We start from the raw sequence: 16,047 nt of genomic DNA, 5'->3' as shown, positions 1-16,047 counted from the left end.
ACAGTGGCCCAAGCAAAAATGTGAGAGAAGACAATTATTTTTTTCAACACGAGCAAATGATGAAAAAGTATAGAATTGGAGAGGGACTTATTATTTTTTTTCGGTTGTGTTAAAATTATATTGAGCATATGGAATTAGATTTTAAGTGGTCCCAAGTGGCTCTGTTACAGTAGAGAAAGAGCGATGATTTACAATTTTTAAAAAAAAAAGAAAAAAAAGCTAATGCATGTATCTCAGTGTTGCTAGCAGAGATAACTACATACTGTATTTTATGTTGTTGTAGGAACATGCCACTGCGGTTTATGTTAAAAAAAAAAAACAATATTAAAGGTTGGGATTTCAGCCAAATGGTCAGTTCTCAAATGAGTCAGTGCCAGTTATAAAACTGGCATAACAGAGAACAGCAGTATTATTACTTTTGCATTATTAAATTAAATTTAATAAATTAACTTCACAGCCCCATTTGTTGTGCCTCTCCTCTCCTCTCCTCTCCTCTCCTCTCCTCTCCCCCTCCAGAGGATACAGGGACAGAGAGTGGTTGCAGGTGTAGACAGGTCATCCATTCGCCTCCTAATGATGATGGATGGCAGGGCTGCGGAGAGCGAGAATAGAGAGAAAAGTGGAGCGATGCGGGGCGATAAAGAAATAGCAGAGTAAGAGAAGACTTGTGTTTATATTTGTGTACCGGCCGGCGGGCAGATGGCACAGAGTTTTTAGTGAAATGTTGGTCCTTAAGTGTTCTTATCGTCCTTGTCATCTTTACCTGATAGCAAACAAATGCACACAGAGCGACACACAAACACAAACGAACGTGTGCTTCGCTTGCAAGGTGACATCTGCTGTAAGCTCACTTCTGATACACACACACACATGAGTCCCATATCTGTCAGTCCTGACTCCGCTGCCCTGTTTTCAGGGGTGTATAAGTGAACATACACGGCTTCTCTGTGGATGCGTTCATCTTCATTATCAGAGCTGTGTGTTAGTGGCATCAGGAGGTTTTTTTTTTATGAAATCTTTGCACCATCTCCCTGTTCATAACCTCAAGGATTTACCAATGAATAAATCAAAGAGTAGAGAAAATAATAAATTACACACTCCTATAAAACTCGCTCGCAAAAAGAGAATAAATTATAGAGACGAAGCTATTGTTCCTATCTTATTATTGTTTATTCTTTACAGTCATTTATTAATTGCTTATTTGTTTTTTTAGATGTTATTGATACAACACAATACATCACATTAGAGGAACTAAGGTCACTACTGAAAGCTTGGATTAAATTTATTTACATAATAGGCAGGGCAATAATTCATTAACACTGACTGTCGGGATATTTCTTCAATAGCAATAAGCAAAGATCAGTAAACTGTGTATTGATTTATTGTTTATGCACCAACACAGTGCTTGTTAGTCTCTGTCCATAAAGACTAAAGTATAAAAAAATCTACCACAATTAAGTGATTTCTTCAACACATTTTCTGACATGCATCATGATGATTCTTGTATATTGACTGAAGAAGACAAACAAAATGTTATATTGATGATCAACACTTAATATCTGACAAGTTATTGCTTCTCAGAGCAAAGAGTACAAAAATATTCACCGTTGTTTGTACCAGAAATAGTTTTAATAGAAATTAAAAAAAAAAAACGCTAGCAAAGATGGCGGACACTGTTTACCTGTTAGGAATGAGGTCCCGCCCCCTTACGAGTGGGTCTAGAAAGTGTGAATTAGCGCTGCAGTTTGAATCCTCGGAGCAAGTGTCACTGGTGGACACGTAACAAAGAAAAGAATGAAGGTATCGCTCGACTCAGGGGAAACTGAGGTTGGGAAGCACAATTTTTCAAAGATACTTCCTCTATTCTCGTAATACAAAGCTAAATGCAAATGGTTGAAATATTACTTCAATTGTAAGAATACTAATAATTCCCTGAGAGTTGATCTCTTATAAATGTGGTTTTGTATTATGTGAAAAGGAACGTAGTCTATATTCTGGCTCTGCTGTGTAGCTGAGGTCAGGTCAGTGTTCTTTGGATATGGTTTGGGTACTTAATGGAATGACACATGTGGGTCACAAGCAATTTCGTCATTCACACACGAGTTATTCTCTGACGTCCCCCATCTTCGCTCGGCACAGCTCGCCTCGCTGCTGTCACACACTGTTCCCACTCAGATGTCTAGCTAGCAGGTGTGTGTGTGTGTGTGTGTGTGTGTGTGTGTGAGAGAGTTGAAGTTTGCCTGAGAGAATGTGTTAAGACCCCATCTGATGGGGTTACACCACATACACGTACGCACACTTACACACATTAACGCGCCGCTAAAGTCTCACCCTTCCCAAAATACAGACAAGGAGACAGGCAGGTTGCCATGGCAACATAGCGGGGGGGAGGGAAATGATTGGGCAAGGCTCGAATTTGTTAAGAGCTACTGTACGGAGCCCCGGGGCAAGACTTAGTCACTCCTTCTCATTTAGTGTTTGCATGTATCGATGCACGTGTGGGTGAGAGAAACACGAGGAGTCGACCCCGTCCCTCTGCCTCCCTCATGTTCTCCTTTTCAAAGCTCTGTGTCACCTGTCAGGCTGATGTGATGGATCTGGGTGAGCGGCGCTGCATTTACGCAGCGAAGTACGGACTATAAAACTGGAAAATAGACCACTGGGTGTTTATTCTCGAAATGAAACCCTCTCACAGGGGAGACGCAGAGCTGCTGCGAGCATGTGTTTATATTTTTTGTGGTTTAATCACATCAGAGACTCTTTAGTGTGATTTGTAGAGACAGATATACAGAAATAATGAGACATCATGAGGGCTGGGTCCAGAAAATTGATTGTCTTAATCTTTATTTGAACGATCTGATATCAATTAATACAATTGTTATATGGTATTTCCTGTTTTTTCTAAACAAATCTCAAGTTTTACTTGACTGTTCATGACTTTGACATCTGTGATGTAAAACTAGCAACAATTACACGCGTGTAACGTCACTGTTGTCATCTCCTGATAAGAAAAGAAGACATGGATTCAGGCTGAGCCGCACTCACAGCTAAGCAACTTGGTCGCTACTTAAATCTCAAAGGTCTGATGCCCTTTGAGACTGTATGTTTTCAACTTTTGAAGGTTTTGAGTTTGAATTGACGCCTACGTCTTTTATTGTAGTCGCACTGTGGGGTCATGTGGTCTCACGCAAGAGAGATCACATCACACCAGCTTTAGCATCACTTCACTGGTTCATTTTAGAGAACATTTTAAAAATCTGCGTCCTTCAGCTTTTCATGGACGAGCGCCTTCTTACATCACAGGTCAGAGGCTGTTTGTTGTTTCCCACACAAGCTTTAGGACCAGAGGGGCAGTGGCTCCCAAACTATGGAAGACTTTGCCTCTGTCTTTATGTTACTTAAATTCTGTTGATTCTGTTGTTGATTCTTTGCACGCAGGTAAGGTCAGGCAAAACTGCGATATGGGCATAGGGCTCTAAAGCGCCCCCTAAGGCGAAATGTGGATGGAGCAAGCCAAGATTAAGTTGCACCGAATTTCACGAAACTTGGTGGGAACTCGTAATAGCCCAAAATGAACAAAAAAGTCAATTGGGACCACGGCCTCAACTCAACAGAAAGTCGGCCATTATGAATTTGGCGTCCATCTTGGCAATTTGCACACTTCTTAAATGAACAAACTCGCCCGTAAAGTTGTACTAGTTTATTGCTATTATTTGGTGCTATAGCAATAAACTTTACTTACTTTACTTACTCACATAAGAAATGAGGTGTGCATTTATGTAACTACACTGGAGTCAAATTTGAAGCATTAGTTCTGTGAAAATCCCTTTCATAACTGAACAAAATGGAAATTGAAATACATCTGTAAATGATTTGGTATCAAAGCTAACAAATTTAGAAATCCAACCCAATTGGGACCGAGTGAATCATAATCAAGTTGAATCAGAAAGTCCCAGCCTTATTTCTGGTTATTCCTATAAAACAGTTTTCATGTCTTCTTTGGTTTGTTTTTTTTCCTTCCGCTCCTTCAGCTTCAGTTTGTCTTGGTTGCGCTCTATACCCCAGTGTCAAAGACACTGCACCATTTATTGGGTCGCGTATGTTTGTGCACACGGGAATTGACAGGATGTGTACGCGTGTTCTGTGCTGCAGCAAAGGCTTAGTGTTAAACATTTGAGCCTCTGTTCAGCGCTGGACGGGGGCAAATTTGCAAGCGGTGATTTAAGTGATCCACGCCTGGACGTACACATGTGCCAACAGCTGCTGTAGCTGTATGGATAACAACATATAGACTGTATTTAAGTGATGTTTGACACAGGGGTGCCTTTGTAGGTGTGTGTGTACATGAACCCACGAGTCATTACAGGACAGAGTGTGTGTTTTTTAGAGACCTGGCTTAGAGTCACACCCCGAAGATTTTCTAAAATACACAGAATAACAAACATAATTAGGATGGCATGCATTCATTTAAAAATCTGCGCAAAACTAAAGGTTACTGCACCACTATTTCACTTAGAGATGCTATTCATTTGACTTAGATTTTGTTGAGCTAGGAGGACGGGAACACTGTGATCAATAAAGGAAAGATACAGTGCTGAAAAAGCATTACATTGTCTTCTTTTGCGGATAGAAATCTATTGTTTTCTAATTGGAAACAATAGGAAACCATATATGGTGAGCTCGGCCTTTCGTGAGTGCATGCGAGGACTTTTCTGGATCATTTCTCATAAAGTCAAAATTATTCTCAGGATCCTCAAAAGGTATGTTTGATCCGTTCAAAAATGTCTTCTATAGGGAATTTCATTTCTCGGAACACTTGCTCCAGGGGAATAGAGATGTGCAATAGGCAACACAATACGCTGCAGTGGCAGAGTCTGTATCAGCTTAAATAGCGTTTCTTGTTCCGTGGAAGGGATAAAGAGTTGCAGGAGCAGAAGGAATGATGAACAGCAGGTTAAAGCTACGAACTTTCTGGCACTTCTCGCTCTGCTCTACCCCCCCCCGCCCCCCACACACTTCCTTTCTCACTTCCTTCCCATGTTCCTCCACTCCCACGCTCACGCTCTCTACCTCCTTCATCACACAGGACATGTTTACCCATTTCCCTGCTGCATTCTGCGCCCTCGACTCTGGTGTGACTCGGGGAGGAATGCAAACATGGATCGCATCGTATACAAACCAGGCCTCTCTGTATTCATGCCAACTCTTAATCCCTTGATCTCCATTTCATTCATGTATTCATGTTGTTTTCACCTCGCATCCACCCACCTACGATCCATCGAGCTACAGCCCAGCTGTCTCCCTTCACCCTCTAGTCGTTTCCTGATTGTAATTCCCGGGCCAAGGCTAAGTGGAGATACAGTGGCCAACCTGTCCCATATCACAAAGGAAATATAGAAGCAGAAATACCAGCACCCCCTCTTTCTGTAGTGCAATCTGTCTGTGCAGCATTACAGCATCTGTGATTTTGTGAATCACATGACAGACAGGCAGACAGACACACACACTGCACTGACCTCCATTCATTTGGACAGCTTAAATAAAGCATTATCCCAGGTTTTGGTCTCCATGAGGACAACTGGTCCTTTCAAAATGCTCTTAAGAGTTAACAAATACAATTACACACACACACACACACACACACACACAAATGATTTATTGAGTGCAAGAGCATCACTACAATTCAAATGACGTTTAGAATTAGAATTAGAATGGCATTGTAATATTTTTCAACTGAGAATGAGGTTAAAGATTCTCTTTCATACAGTAAGGGTGGATGAATATTTAATAGACACATTCATTATGATTTTATTTCTTAAAAGAAGAATAGAGAAGGAAATTTAGAATTCAACAAAGCGATCTGTTATATTTTTATAAGAGCAACCTGGAGTTTCCCCGTGGAATCGACTCAGGACATGATCTCAAGTGGGCCGGACTAATAAAATAATAGCATAATAACCTATAAACAACAAGAACTCTAAATTTGTCTCATCTTATTAAGTAACATAATATGAACAACCTGACATTTACTGAGAAAAACAAGTGCAATTTAAACAATATTATGCCTAAGTTTAGCATTTACATGTGTGCATTACAACGTACAGATCACAGTGGATCCACAAAGGCACAAAACATCTGGTATCTGGAACTGAACAATTTACTATTATATTCCAATCACAATGGGAAATTTACACAAATTCATTCTGCGTGTCGGTTCTGGTCCGCGGGCCGTACGTTTAGCAATCCTGCTGTAGGTGATACTGACAGTGATGTTACAGCAGAGGCCTCAAACTCAAATGAGCTGGGGGCCAGTGAACTTCTAGTCTGGTCAGGAGGGGCCGGGTCAAGTGAAATAAGTGCAACAATTCAGTTTAAAAAAAGTTAAAATTTTATTTTGATAATCCATAATAATGTTGCAATTACAAATATTCAGGATGACATCGCACACCATTTCAAAGTAAAAGTGTTTGTATGACGCAAAATGAATCTGTAAATAACAGAATTAAAACATTAAATCAAAATATGCATGTAGACAATTGTAATTAACTACACAGGCTTATATATAACTAAATGTTGAATTTTATCATTTCAAAATAAGTGTAGGGCAGCAGGACATTGACTGGCGGGCCACCTGAGACCCCTGTGTTACAGTCTCTGTTACAGGGGGGCACGTTTAAGGTCCCACATCTTTTATTTTAAGAAATAACAATGTTGTAAATGCTCAATCAATAAAATGATGTGTGCTCACACATCATTTGGTGAATTATTATTCTCTTGGTTCTCTTGCTGACGCGTACACCATCATACATACAACTGTGCAGCACCGGCTCACCGGCTGATTCATCGTGAATAAAAGCCAAGGAAAGGTGCAGGGATATTAAACTGAAAAAAAAAGCATGATTTCAAGGGTCTGCTGCCCTCAAAACCACCAGGTGAGAAAGTGTCTATCAATGAGTCAGGATATGAAAAGCTTAATAGTGAGGGGTGAGTCACAGATCTGGAGCGTGCTTGGCTTTATTCAGAGAAATAAAGAGTGCTGGTCTCTGCACATGGGGTAGCAGATGTGCAGGAGAGCGAGGGACAGAGACAGAAAACTTCTGTTTTTATGCATGTCTACTGTGTATGTTCACACCATCTCTAATGAAATCAAGTTATATATGTAGGTTTGGCAAATGACAGTAGGTAATGCTGTATGTTTGTGGATGTCATGCTCCAGCGTCTTTAAAAAGAATCACCACACGCGTAAGAATTCCTCACTGGAAAGGACTAACTAGTACTTAAAACCTAAAGTAGAGTGCCCACGAACACTTTTTTAATGATCATATTTTCGATTTGCTGCCTATGAGGCGTTTGGTTTTGCTGCAAAATGTATAAAGGTGGCTTCTCTGAGTTCAGGGTTTTCACACGGTTAGACGCTTAGGTCACATTTGCTGATTCATTTTTCAGCCCGGCTTTTCAAGGACCCATATTTGTGTACCGTTCAAGTCGCACAATGCTGAATACTGCACTTTGAAGGACAACCTTTAAAGAAAAGACACAAGGTAAACGTCAGTATACACAGAGGGATCCAAATAAAAAAATCTGCATGTTTCAGGGCCACCAGTTCTTTGCTTGATGGTTTGCCAACTTTCTAACTCTGCTAATAAGAAAAGCGTTGTTTTTCATTTTAAATGCAATGCACACAGAGGTTTTTTTTTTAAACAAACCATATATTATAAAGTGTTGTATAAGGAAGTGAATGTGTTACTATATAGCCGCAGCAGCAGTGCGCTTATAGCATGTATGAGAATTCACTCCGAATGGAACTGGGAACCAGTTTGTCTTGCCGAACCTTGGTGTCGCGTCTATTACTCCAAAACCAACACCCACGTCAGTTATGTTGTGTTACCTAAGGTGCGGCCTCGTCTTCAACAAAACACAGCTTCAGCAAACACTGCAGCGTTTGTCCTGTTTTGATTTTCTTGGCCATGTCAAGCACGTCGTGTGTGTGTGTGTTTCAGGTGTGTCAGGTTTCAGTATCCGGTTCATCAGGTTGATCACAGACAGTGATTTGTGTGTAACCCTAATTTAAATACAGGCCTTTGACAGATGTATGTTTTATCTTTTAAAAGATCCGCTCACAAACAAAGTAGATTTGTGTGTATATATATCTCTCCCACTGGTCCAGCGATCTCAACTGTCCTCGCTGATTTACACTAGTGCAAATTTACATAATTATTTAATGACTATTGGTCCATCAGTTAATGGGGCCTCAAAGTGCTGTAGCTGATAGAAAAGAGGGGTCACATTGGCTAGTGGCTAATAAAGTGTTAATGGCCCCATTTTTCCACAGGCTGTGTCTTCTTTCTGTGAAGCTGTCTCATATATCGTCCTAAAAATGACTGGGAAGGATTTCTAAGAACAGTACTGCATAGATAGCAGGGTTTCCTCCAGCAACTACTACAGGAACATCATGGAGCACATACATGACCAAACATAAAGCCACGTGAGAGCAAAGACAGTTGGGTCTGAGTTTTTGAAACTGCAGAGTGAAGCTTGCTTTTGAATATTCAGACCACTACAGAGCGGTTTGAAGGTGAAAAAGCCGACAGCGGCTGCTGCAGCAAGGGCGCACACATCCGACTTCCCTATACTCCGTGAGGTGTGTGCATGCAGAGTGAATGTTGTCGCCGCACGCTCTTATTTATGTTGCAAGTACGGGACCAGGGCGTCAATTAATTAATTTATTTTTTTCCCCTTCGATCAGCTGTCTCTCAGAAACACGTTTATAAAGTCGTCAGTTCTGTTCCCGCTTCTGTCCCAACGCAAGTGAATCAGTCATACCTCATCGCCAAATAATTACTCTTATCACCCGGAGATTAAAGACGCACTCACCAGAGTGGGTGACGGAGGTCTCGATCATTCATTCTCTCATCAGTTTTTAATGTGCAGCTCTCTGTTTCTGTGAAAGCAGAAACATTCCCATCATGTTTTAAGCAAACACATCCCCCCCTCCCCCCTCTCTGTTAGAAGCCTGCTGGTCAGTGACATAAGTAAAGCTGAACCTGATCCTTAAGTGCTGTCACACTGATGTTAAGGACCTCTGAACTTGTGTTTTCCCCTCAGGTACTGAAGCCTTCTCGCTCTGACACGGTGACTCCAGACAGACGGACGGACGGACTGGCTGAGAGACGCTGGGGGAAAAGAAGTGGGCTGATAAAGAGATAAGGAGGATAGAGGGGAGGTGAGCAAAATGAATAACGGATCCCGCTCTTATCGCCGTGTCTTTATATCTCTCTGCACTACATCTCTGTCTCGCTGTGTATGTGAAAGGCTGCTTGCGGGCTTGCTGGCTCATTGTTTACAGTGCTGCCCAGTCAGCCAGAAAACAAGAGAGGCACTGTAGCGGACATGTTGGTTCACACCCCCGCTGAGCTCCACAGCTGAGAGAGTGTGAGAGGTGTACGTGTGTGTGTACGTGTGTGTGTGTGTGTGTGTCATCGCATCAGGGCTCATTTTTATGACAAACTACCCAGAGAGTGAAAGATGGGACAGGAGTCAAATGTCGGGTGCCATTTTCAGACGTGTGTCACGAGCACGTCGTGAGCTGAGCTTCAAGAATGTCGGCACAGATCTGCCCGATCGTCCTCAAGTGGAAACAGCAGACCATCAAATTCCACATGTTGGCACAAGCCCGGTTGGGGCCGAGAGGTGAAAACCTGTATTTACTGTAAGAGTGACACAAAAGACAGGAGACGGGAGACAGCGTAGGCAGTATAGGATCAGGGGACTCGTTTTTTTGTTGTTGTTGTTGTTGCCTTTGGTTTCCCCACCGGCACAGCAATGAGTAGTCATGGTCCATTAGTGACAAATACACACAATATCATGGAAACACAAAAGACTGCACATTTCCTTCCTCACTCTGATGTTTCATAATGGGGGAAGCTATAGAAGAGATGGGTAACTGTTACAGTCAGGCCTAGGGGAAAACCCGATCGCAGCATGAACAAGGAGACTTCCTCTTACCAACCGCCAGCAACAAACGAAACAAACCATTTTAAAGGTTTGTTAAAAACAAGCACAACACATCTACTGTGAGTGGTTCAAGGAAGTGCAACTGGGGCCATCGGGCCTGTACTGGAACCTCCTGTGTACGACCAATCAGCTCCCAGGAGCCACCTAGACAAAAAAAGCAGTGAAACAGATTGTGTTATTATATTTTTCTTGAACGTCTTTTGTTTAGTGCAAAACTGAGTTGACACTTCAGTCAATGCCAGTAATGATGTTCGTTGTTACATGTCAATAAAGACTCTTGAATTTTGAACCTAGGCTCTAGGGGCGACCAAAATGAAATGGTCCTTGAATAGAAGGCTTTTTGGATTTAAAAAGCATTGGAAATGTTTTAAATGAACAAGACTCATAATTATTTTTAGAAATGTTGCATATTATACTATATTTGAACCACCAGACTAAACTCTCTCTCTACAGTATTCATTTCAAGCTAATACTGTCACTTCACCTGTGGCCTGTGTGCTCACCTGTTCTTCAGCCAGTGTCATCTCTGGAGGAACGGTCTGGTCCTCGGTGTGACAGCTGCACACTGCCGATGCTTTGAGGTTAAACACAATGTTGGTTCACAGTTGATCAGAGCCCGAGGTCCTCGTGGAAGCAGATCACTCAGTGCTTTGATAAACAGCCTACTTATGTATGTAAAGTAGCTTTCATGCAGTTCACGCATGTGGCCTTCTGCTTCTGTGTGTGTGTGTGTGTGTGATTGCTGTAGAGGTTTAAAGTGACGGAGACGAGCTGGAAAAGTTCCTCCACTGTTGAGATGTGTCAGTTTATTTTGTATCCCTGCAAACGTTCAGTTGTGAGCATCAATGAGCAACAACAACAACACTGATGAGTTATCATTAGCGTGCAAACTGGTTTCATACAAAACAACCACTTCTTTTCCTCTTGCTAAGTCCACCACAGACCCTTGTTCTGACCCAGCCTTATTTTTCTTCCCCATTTATCTCATTTGCTGCCTCCTCCACTCTCCTTGCTCTCTCTGCTCATTTCTTCATCTTAATTGTCCCTTAATTTCTATGTGCGTTTATTCCATTCAGTCTTCTTCTTCTTCTTCTTTTTCCTTTTGTCATACCTTCTCTCTTTCTTAACCGTTAGCTGCAGTGTCCTTGAGAAGGCAGTGACTTTGCCGGTGAGCGCAGCAGAGCGCATCACACTGTCTCACACTCTCTCTCACCGTCACTTTAGTCAACACACACAAACACACAGGTATTCCACTTAAATTCTATTAATGAATGCCCTCACCCTAATCTTTACCTCAACACGATTCAAATCCGAGCCCTAAATGTAAACAGTTTCCTAGAAATGATTTGGTGTCCATGACGACTACAAGTCTGTGTTTATGCCACAAAAAAAGCCCTAAAGAGGTAACACACACACACACACACACACGCATGCACACAGACAGGGTGTATATGTCTTATGGGGCTCTTCCTTTAGTCTCCATAAATAATTCATAGTCTGTAACATTGACTGCACATTATGTAAATATTGACAAAGCTATTGAAGAGAGAGAGAAAAAACAGAGACAGTCGTTTCCTCTGTTGAGCTCAACTTCTACTTATTTACTGTTTTCATACAATACTGTGCTGATACAAGCAGAATTATGTCAAAGTCAGATATTCAGAAGAAAAGCTGAGGATGTTCCCCTGTTACATAAGTAACAATTAGATATTGTTGACGGGCATTCAGACCTCACATTGAGGTCCAGAGTTCTTTCAATGCCCACAGTTCGATGTTGACGGGTTAATTAAAGTTGGCTTCGGAGCATAAGTTCAGATACTCTACTTAAATGTTTTATGACCAAATTTGGACAAATAGCCCTCAGGTGATGCTGTAATTAGCCCGCCAGCATGGAAATGTGATCTCCTTGTTGCCCTCGTTCCCTCATTAAAGGTGCCCTCAACTAATCTTGGATCATGAGAAGCCATTGTCACAGGTTTCCATCACTTTTGAAATATAGATGGAGTCTGATTGTGTGGTTGTAAGACGAGATGTCGCCGTCTCTCGATGCTGTTTTTGTTCTTGTTGGTTTCTGTTTTCCGTCAGAGTCGGAGGAGGGAGTGCACATTGGGCCGCTGCCTCTTTGTCCCCCCCACCCCACCCTCCTGCCACCTCGCACGTTTTCCGCTGGAGATCGAATGTCACGTGGTTAAGTGCCGCGTGTGGCAGCTGTGTCGTGGTAATTGTGTCCTAAATGAGGCTGTGTATGTGGCAGATTTAAGTTCTTTAAATCTATTTATCCCAGTGCCACCATGTTCACTCTCCGTCTTTGTGTGCATCTCCCTCACTCTTCCGCATGCTAGTCCTTACGATCAGCTGAAAATGCTTCCGTAGTCATGGCGACCAATCCCAAGAGGAAAAGTTGAGGCTGAATCCCTTTTATTTCACCTCCTGCGTCTCATGCCTGGCTGCAATCTAAAGCTTCTGTCGCACACAAGTACAAACACGTCCACATCAGGACGGTGATGTGATGATGTTGCTTGTTTGTTCATATACTGGTTAAAAGAAGTGACCTAATTACAGAGAGACACTAAACATCATGCCACAGAGCTGACAAAGGGTTTCCTCACTCTCCCATTTGTTTGTGTTTGCTACTGTTTTCTGTTTTCACGCTTGTTAGTGTCCATCACTGTTGAACCTCGGAGGCTGAGTACGGAAAGTGACGATGGAAAAACTTCAGAAAAAGTTTTCGTTTTGTCTGTGTTAAGAAAAAAAGAAAAAAGAAAAAAGGATTGAACACGGAGGCGTATGTGGGTTTCTAGGAAACTGTCCCCCCTGAGAGGAGCGACAACAGTAGATGCTCCAAAACAACACGTGTTGGAGAAAACCCTCTTGTGGCTGGAGTAATTATGGCGAGGGGAAACATGATACCTGGCTAACACCTTGCATTAGGCTTTGGTAATAATAAAATGTTAAATAGAGAAGTAATATCATGGTAATATCATGTCATTTCCAGGAAATAGCGTGTGTGATGACAATAAGTGTGGGCGTAATTCAGTGTAATACCTTCACAACGTGGAAATGATCCTACACTCTCCCTCAAACATGAGCAGTGTCTGGATTTTAACCCACAATCAGGAGCTTTGATGAAACTCATGAGTCTTTGTGTTGTTCTGGAGGAGATGGATAAGACATTTTAGTGCATTTACACCTCATCTGATTATGGTAACACATTTGCATCCTGGCTCTATTTGCATTTGTCTAATTCAATATGCAATTCAAACATAAGTAGGGTGTAGGGTGAAGTAAATATGTGGTTTAAAACTAAGAGGAACTTTATTGTATACGTTCATTTGTGCTTTTAATGGAGATGGCGATGACATTTTTATTTATTATTTATTTATTTTCATAATCATTAATTGTGAATTTGCACTGAAATGTGTTAAGTGTGAAAAGGACAGCTGAGATTAAAGATAAGGCTCTTCCTCTCTCCTTCTCTGGTCTTTCATCACTATACCACTGTTTCTTTTCTTTCCTTTCTTACTTTCCTTCCTTCCTGTCTCTTTCCTTCCCCCCTTCATACACTACTGTCTTTAACAGTTTCCAACTGGTTTACACTCTTCACTTTATCTCTTTGCTCACTCCCCCCCTGATAAACCATGCACCATCCTACCTCGGGCTCAATTATTCTTCTCTAAATCCATCAGTCCACCCTTTTCACTAAGTGTTATTTATTTCCAGTCGCCGTAAATCTGTTCTGTCTCGATAATTCATCAAGTTTTCCGTCCTCCTACGCTAACTATTAAATTGTCCACTCTGCTTTGACGTCCGCTAACTTATTTTGACAGCGGTAATGAAGCGTCGACGTTAAATCTAGTATCATTAAATAGGAAATTATAAAATTACACCCTATACCACTACCTTTTTTTTTTCTGGTTTGTTGTAAAAGCCTTGGGCGGGCTGACAAAAACACTTAAGTCATATCTCTCAACTTCTTCAATGCCGAAAAACATTGGCACATCCATTATGTTGGCAAGAATTGCAAACACACTCACAATGTCTCAATAGGTACGACATTACTAAATTGGGGGTTTTATACCACTTATATTTGTTATAACTTTTAAACTCTAATCATTTTACCTGCCCAATGTTTTCGCTCCACTTTACACAACCCTCAACATCACCCTTCCTCTCCTCTCCTCCCATTCCTTCCCCTCTCTCACTCTCACACTCACTCTCTCTCTCTCTCTCTCTGCTTTTCCGTCATCTCCCCCGAGTCCGAGTGAGACAGGAAGGAAGTGGGCAATGAAACAGTCATGTCGAGCACACTGCCCAAATTTGACCTGGAATGAATGGAGTCACTCAGCTCCTGCTAAATCACTGTAGATTGGCGGAGGGTTGTGCTTACAAAGAGTGCATACTGTGTAAAACCAGAAAAACAGGAAGGAGACAGAATGACAAGACACGCCCGCAAGTCCCTGAGGTTGTTCTATGTCCATTGATGCCCCAGAACATAAAAAAATATCATTTCCAGTCCATTCTCTGAAGCTAAATCCTTAAATATACTTAATCCTGCAATGCAATTTGGCTTTTGTAATGCGTCTCAGTAATCTACTAATCTGGACCCACTGTAATGCTGCTTTTATTGAGGAAAATTGAGTGAGTGTGCCACATCACAGGGATACCAAGTAGTACTACGCCTGTGTGTTTGCTGCAGTAGTGTGTAGTTTTTGTTTTTTTGTTGTGGAGCAGAAACACATTAGGGAATTAGTGCGCATCTGGATAACCTGAGCTGTCCTTGTGCTCTCAGTGTTTCTTAATTTGGAGGGTTTCTGCAACATTTGATGTCATGTGTTTTCTTGGTTTTGGGTTTGACATCACCCTGATACTAGTGTCAGGTCTTAATACCTCAAGTGTCACCTAGATGAATGCAGTTACACTTTATTTTATCACCTCATATTGTCTATTTACCCCCTTTAACACATAAGCCTCAAAATGTCCACCTGGACTTTTTTTTTGTTGCTCATTTTAACCACAAAAAGGCCATAAAATGTCCTGCAAGTAAGTGCTTTTATTAATACCCCCCCGAATAACTGTCAATATCTGGCAGTTATTACTGCATGTTATTTAAAAATCTGTAGTTGTGTTCAATTTGAAATTGTAACAGTATAAAATATATTTAAAATAAAAAAAAAAATTAAGTTTTTGTCTCAATGTCCAAAAACAGGCCAACAAAATGGAAACAATGTACAGGCAAAAAACACACTGATTTGCCGGCTTCTTGCAACAGCACGAGTGGAATTACCATAATAACCATATATATGGCTTTGACGTTCAACTTCTCAGTTTTCAGAAACGAAGGAATTTTCCGATAGCACAAACTGTCGCGTAATTACGGTAATGCAAAGTGCGCTTGCGTGAACGTGTCTCCCGCAATACGCTCGGTGTTAAAGGATTGAAGAATCTGATTACCTTTTAATGTAATTAGTCCATAAATGTGTTAATAACAATATCATAATAACAATATTTTGAAACTTGTATGCTCTAAAAAGGGGAATGAATTGAGAATTTCATAGTTGTGCATGCTGTGTGCTCGTAATACATCGTCCTCTCTTCACTTTATCAAGCATTTCTGTGAATATAGGTTCCAGTTAATTTACACATGCACACAAACAGCAAACCTGAGCTTAAGCAGCCAAGAGCCTTTTTAAGCAGGATTAAGACTCTTAAGTGTCAATGGAACGGACAAAGTAGGCCAAAGACCAGAGGGATCACTTACACTGCAACAGTCGACTTAGGTGTTTGGGTGCTGGTAGTGTGTATTTGTGTAGAATGTGACATAAAAGCAGGGGGGGGGAACCAGCAGAGTACACACACACACACATGCACACACGTATGCACGTTCACACGTCTTCTCACAGACTGTAGAGCTGAGACAGAGCCATGGCAGGACCATCTGTTCCTGCTGAAATCAGCGCAGCAGGAGCTTAGTGCACGCACGCGCACACACACAAGCGCGCCCACACACACACAAAGCTGCAGCATTTCTGGCAC

The 16,047-nt window shown here is 41.6% G+C and overlaps 1 protein-coding gene across 2 annotated transcripts in view; it reads left to right on the top strand.

The window, feature by feature from the left end:
- Positions 1 to 16,047, top strand: part of LOC122758693 (spermatid perinuclear RNA binding protein) — a 79,496-nt gene that overhangs the window by 15,658 nt on the left and 47,791 nt on the right. For both annotated transcript variants that reach the window (XM_044012977.1, XM_044012976.1), the window contains exon 2: positions 9,106 to 9,223. The gene's annotated coding sequence lies outside the window, so the exon portion shown is untranslated. The remainder of the gene's footprint in view (positions 1 to 9,105; positions 9,224 to 16,047) is intronic.

This window comes from Solea senegalensis, linkage group LG21 (genome assembly GCF_019176455.1).
Source record: "Solea senegalensis isolate Sse05_10M linkage group LG21, IFAPA_SoseM_1, whole genome shotgun sequence".
Classification (NCBI taxonomy): Eukaryota; Metazoa; Chordata; class Actinopteri; order Pleuronectiformes; family Soleidae; genus Solea; species Solea senegalensis.
This window is presented reverse-complemented; position numbering and strand designations above follow the sequence as displayed.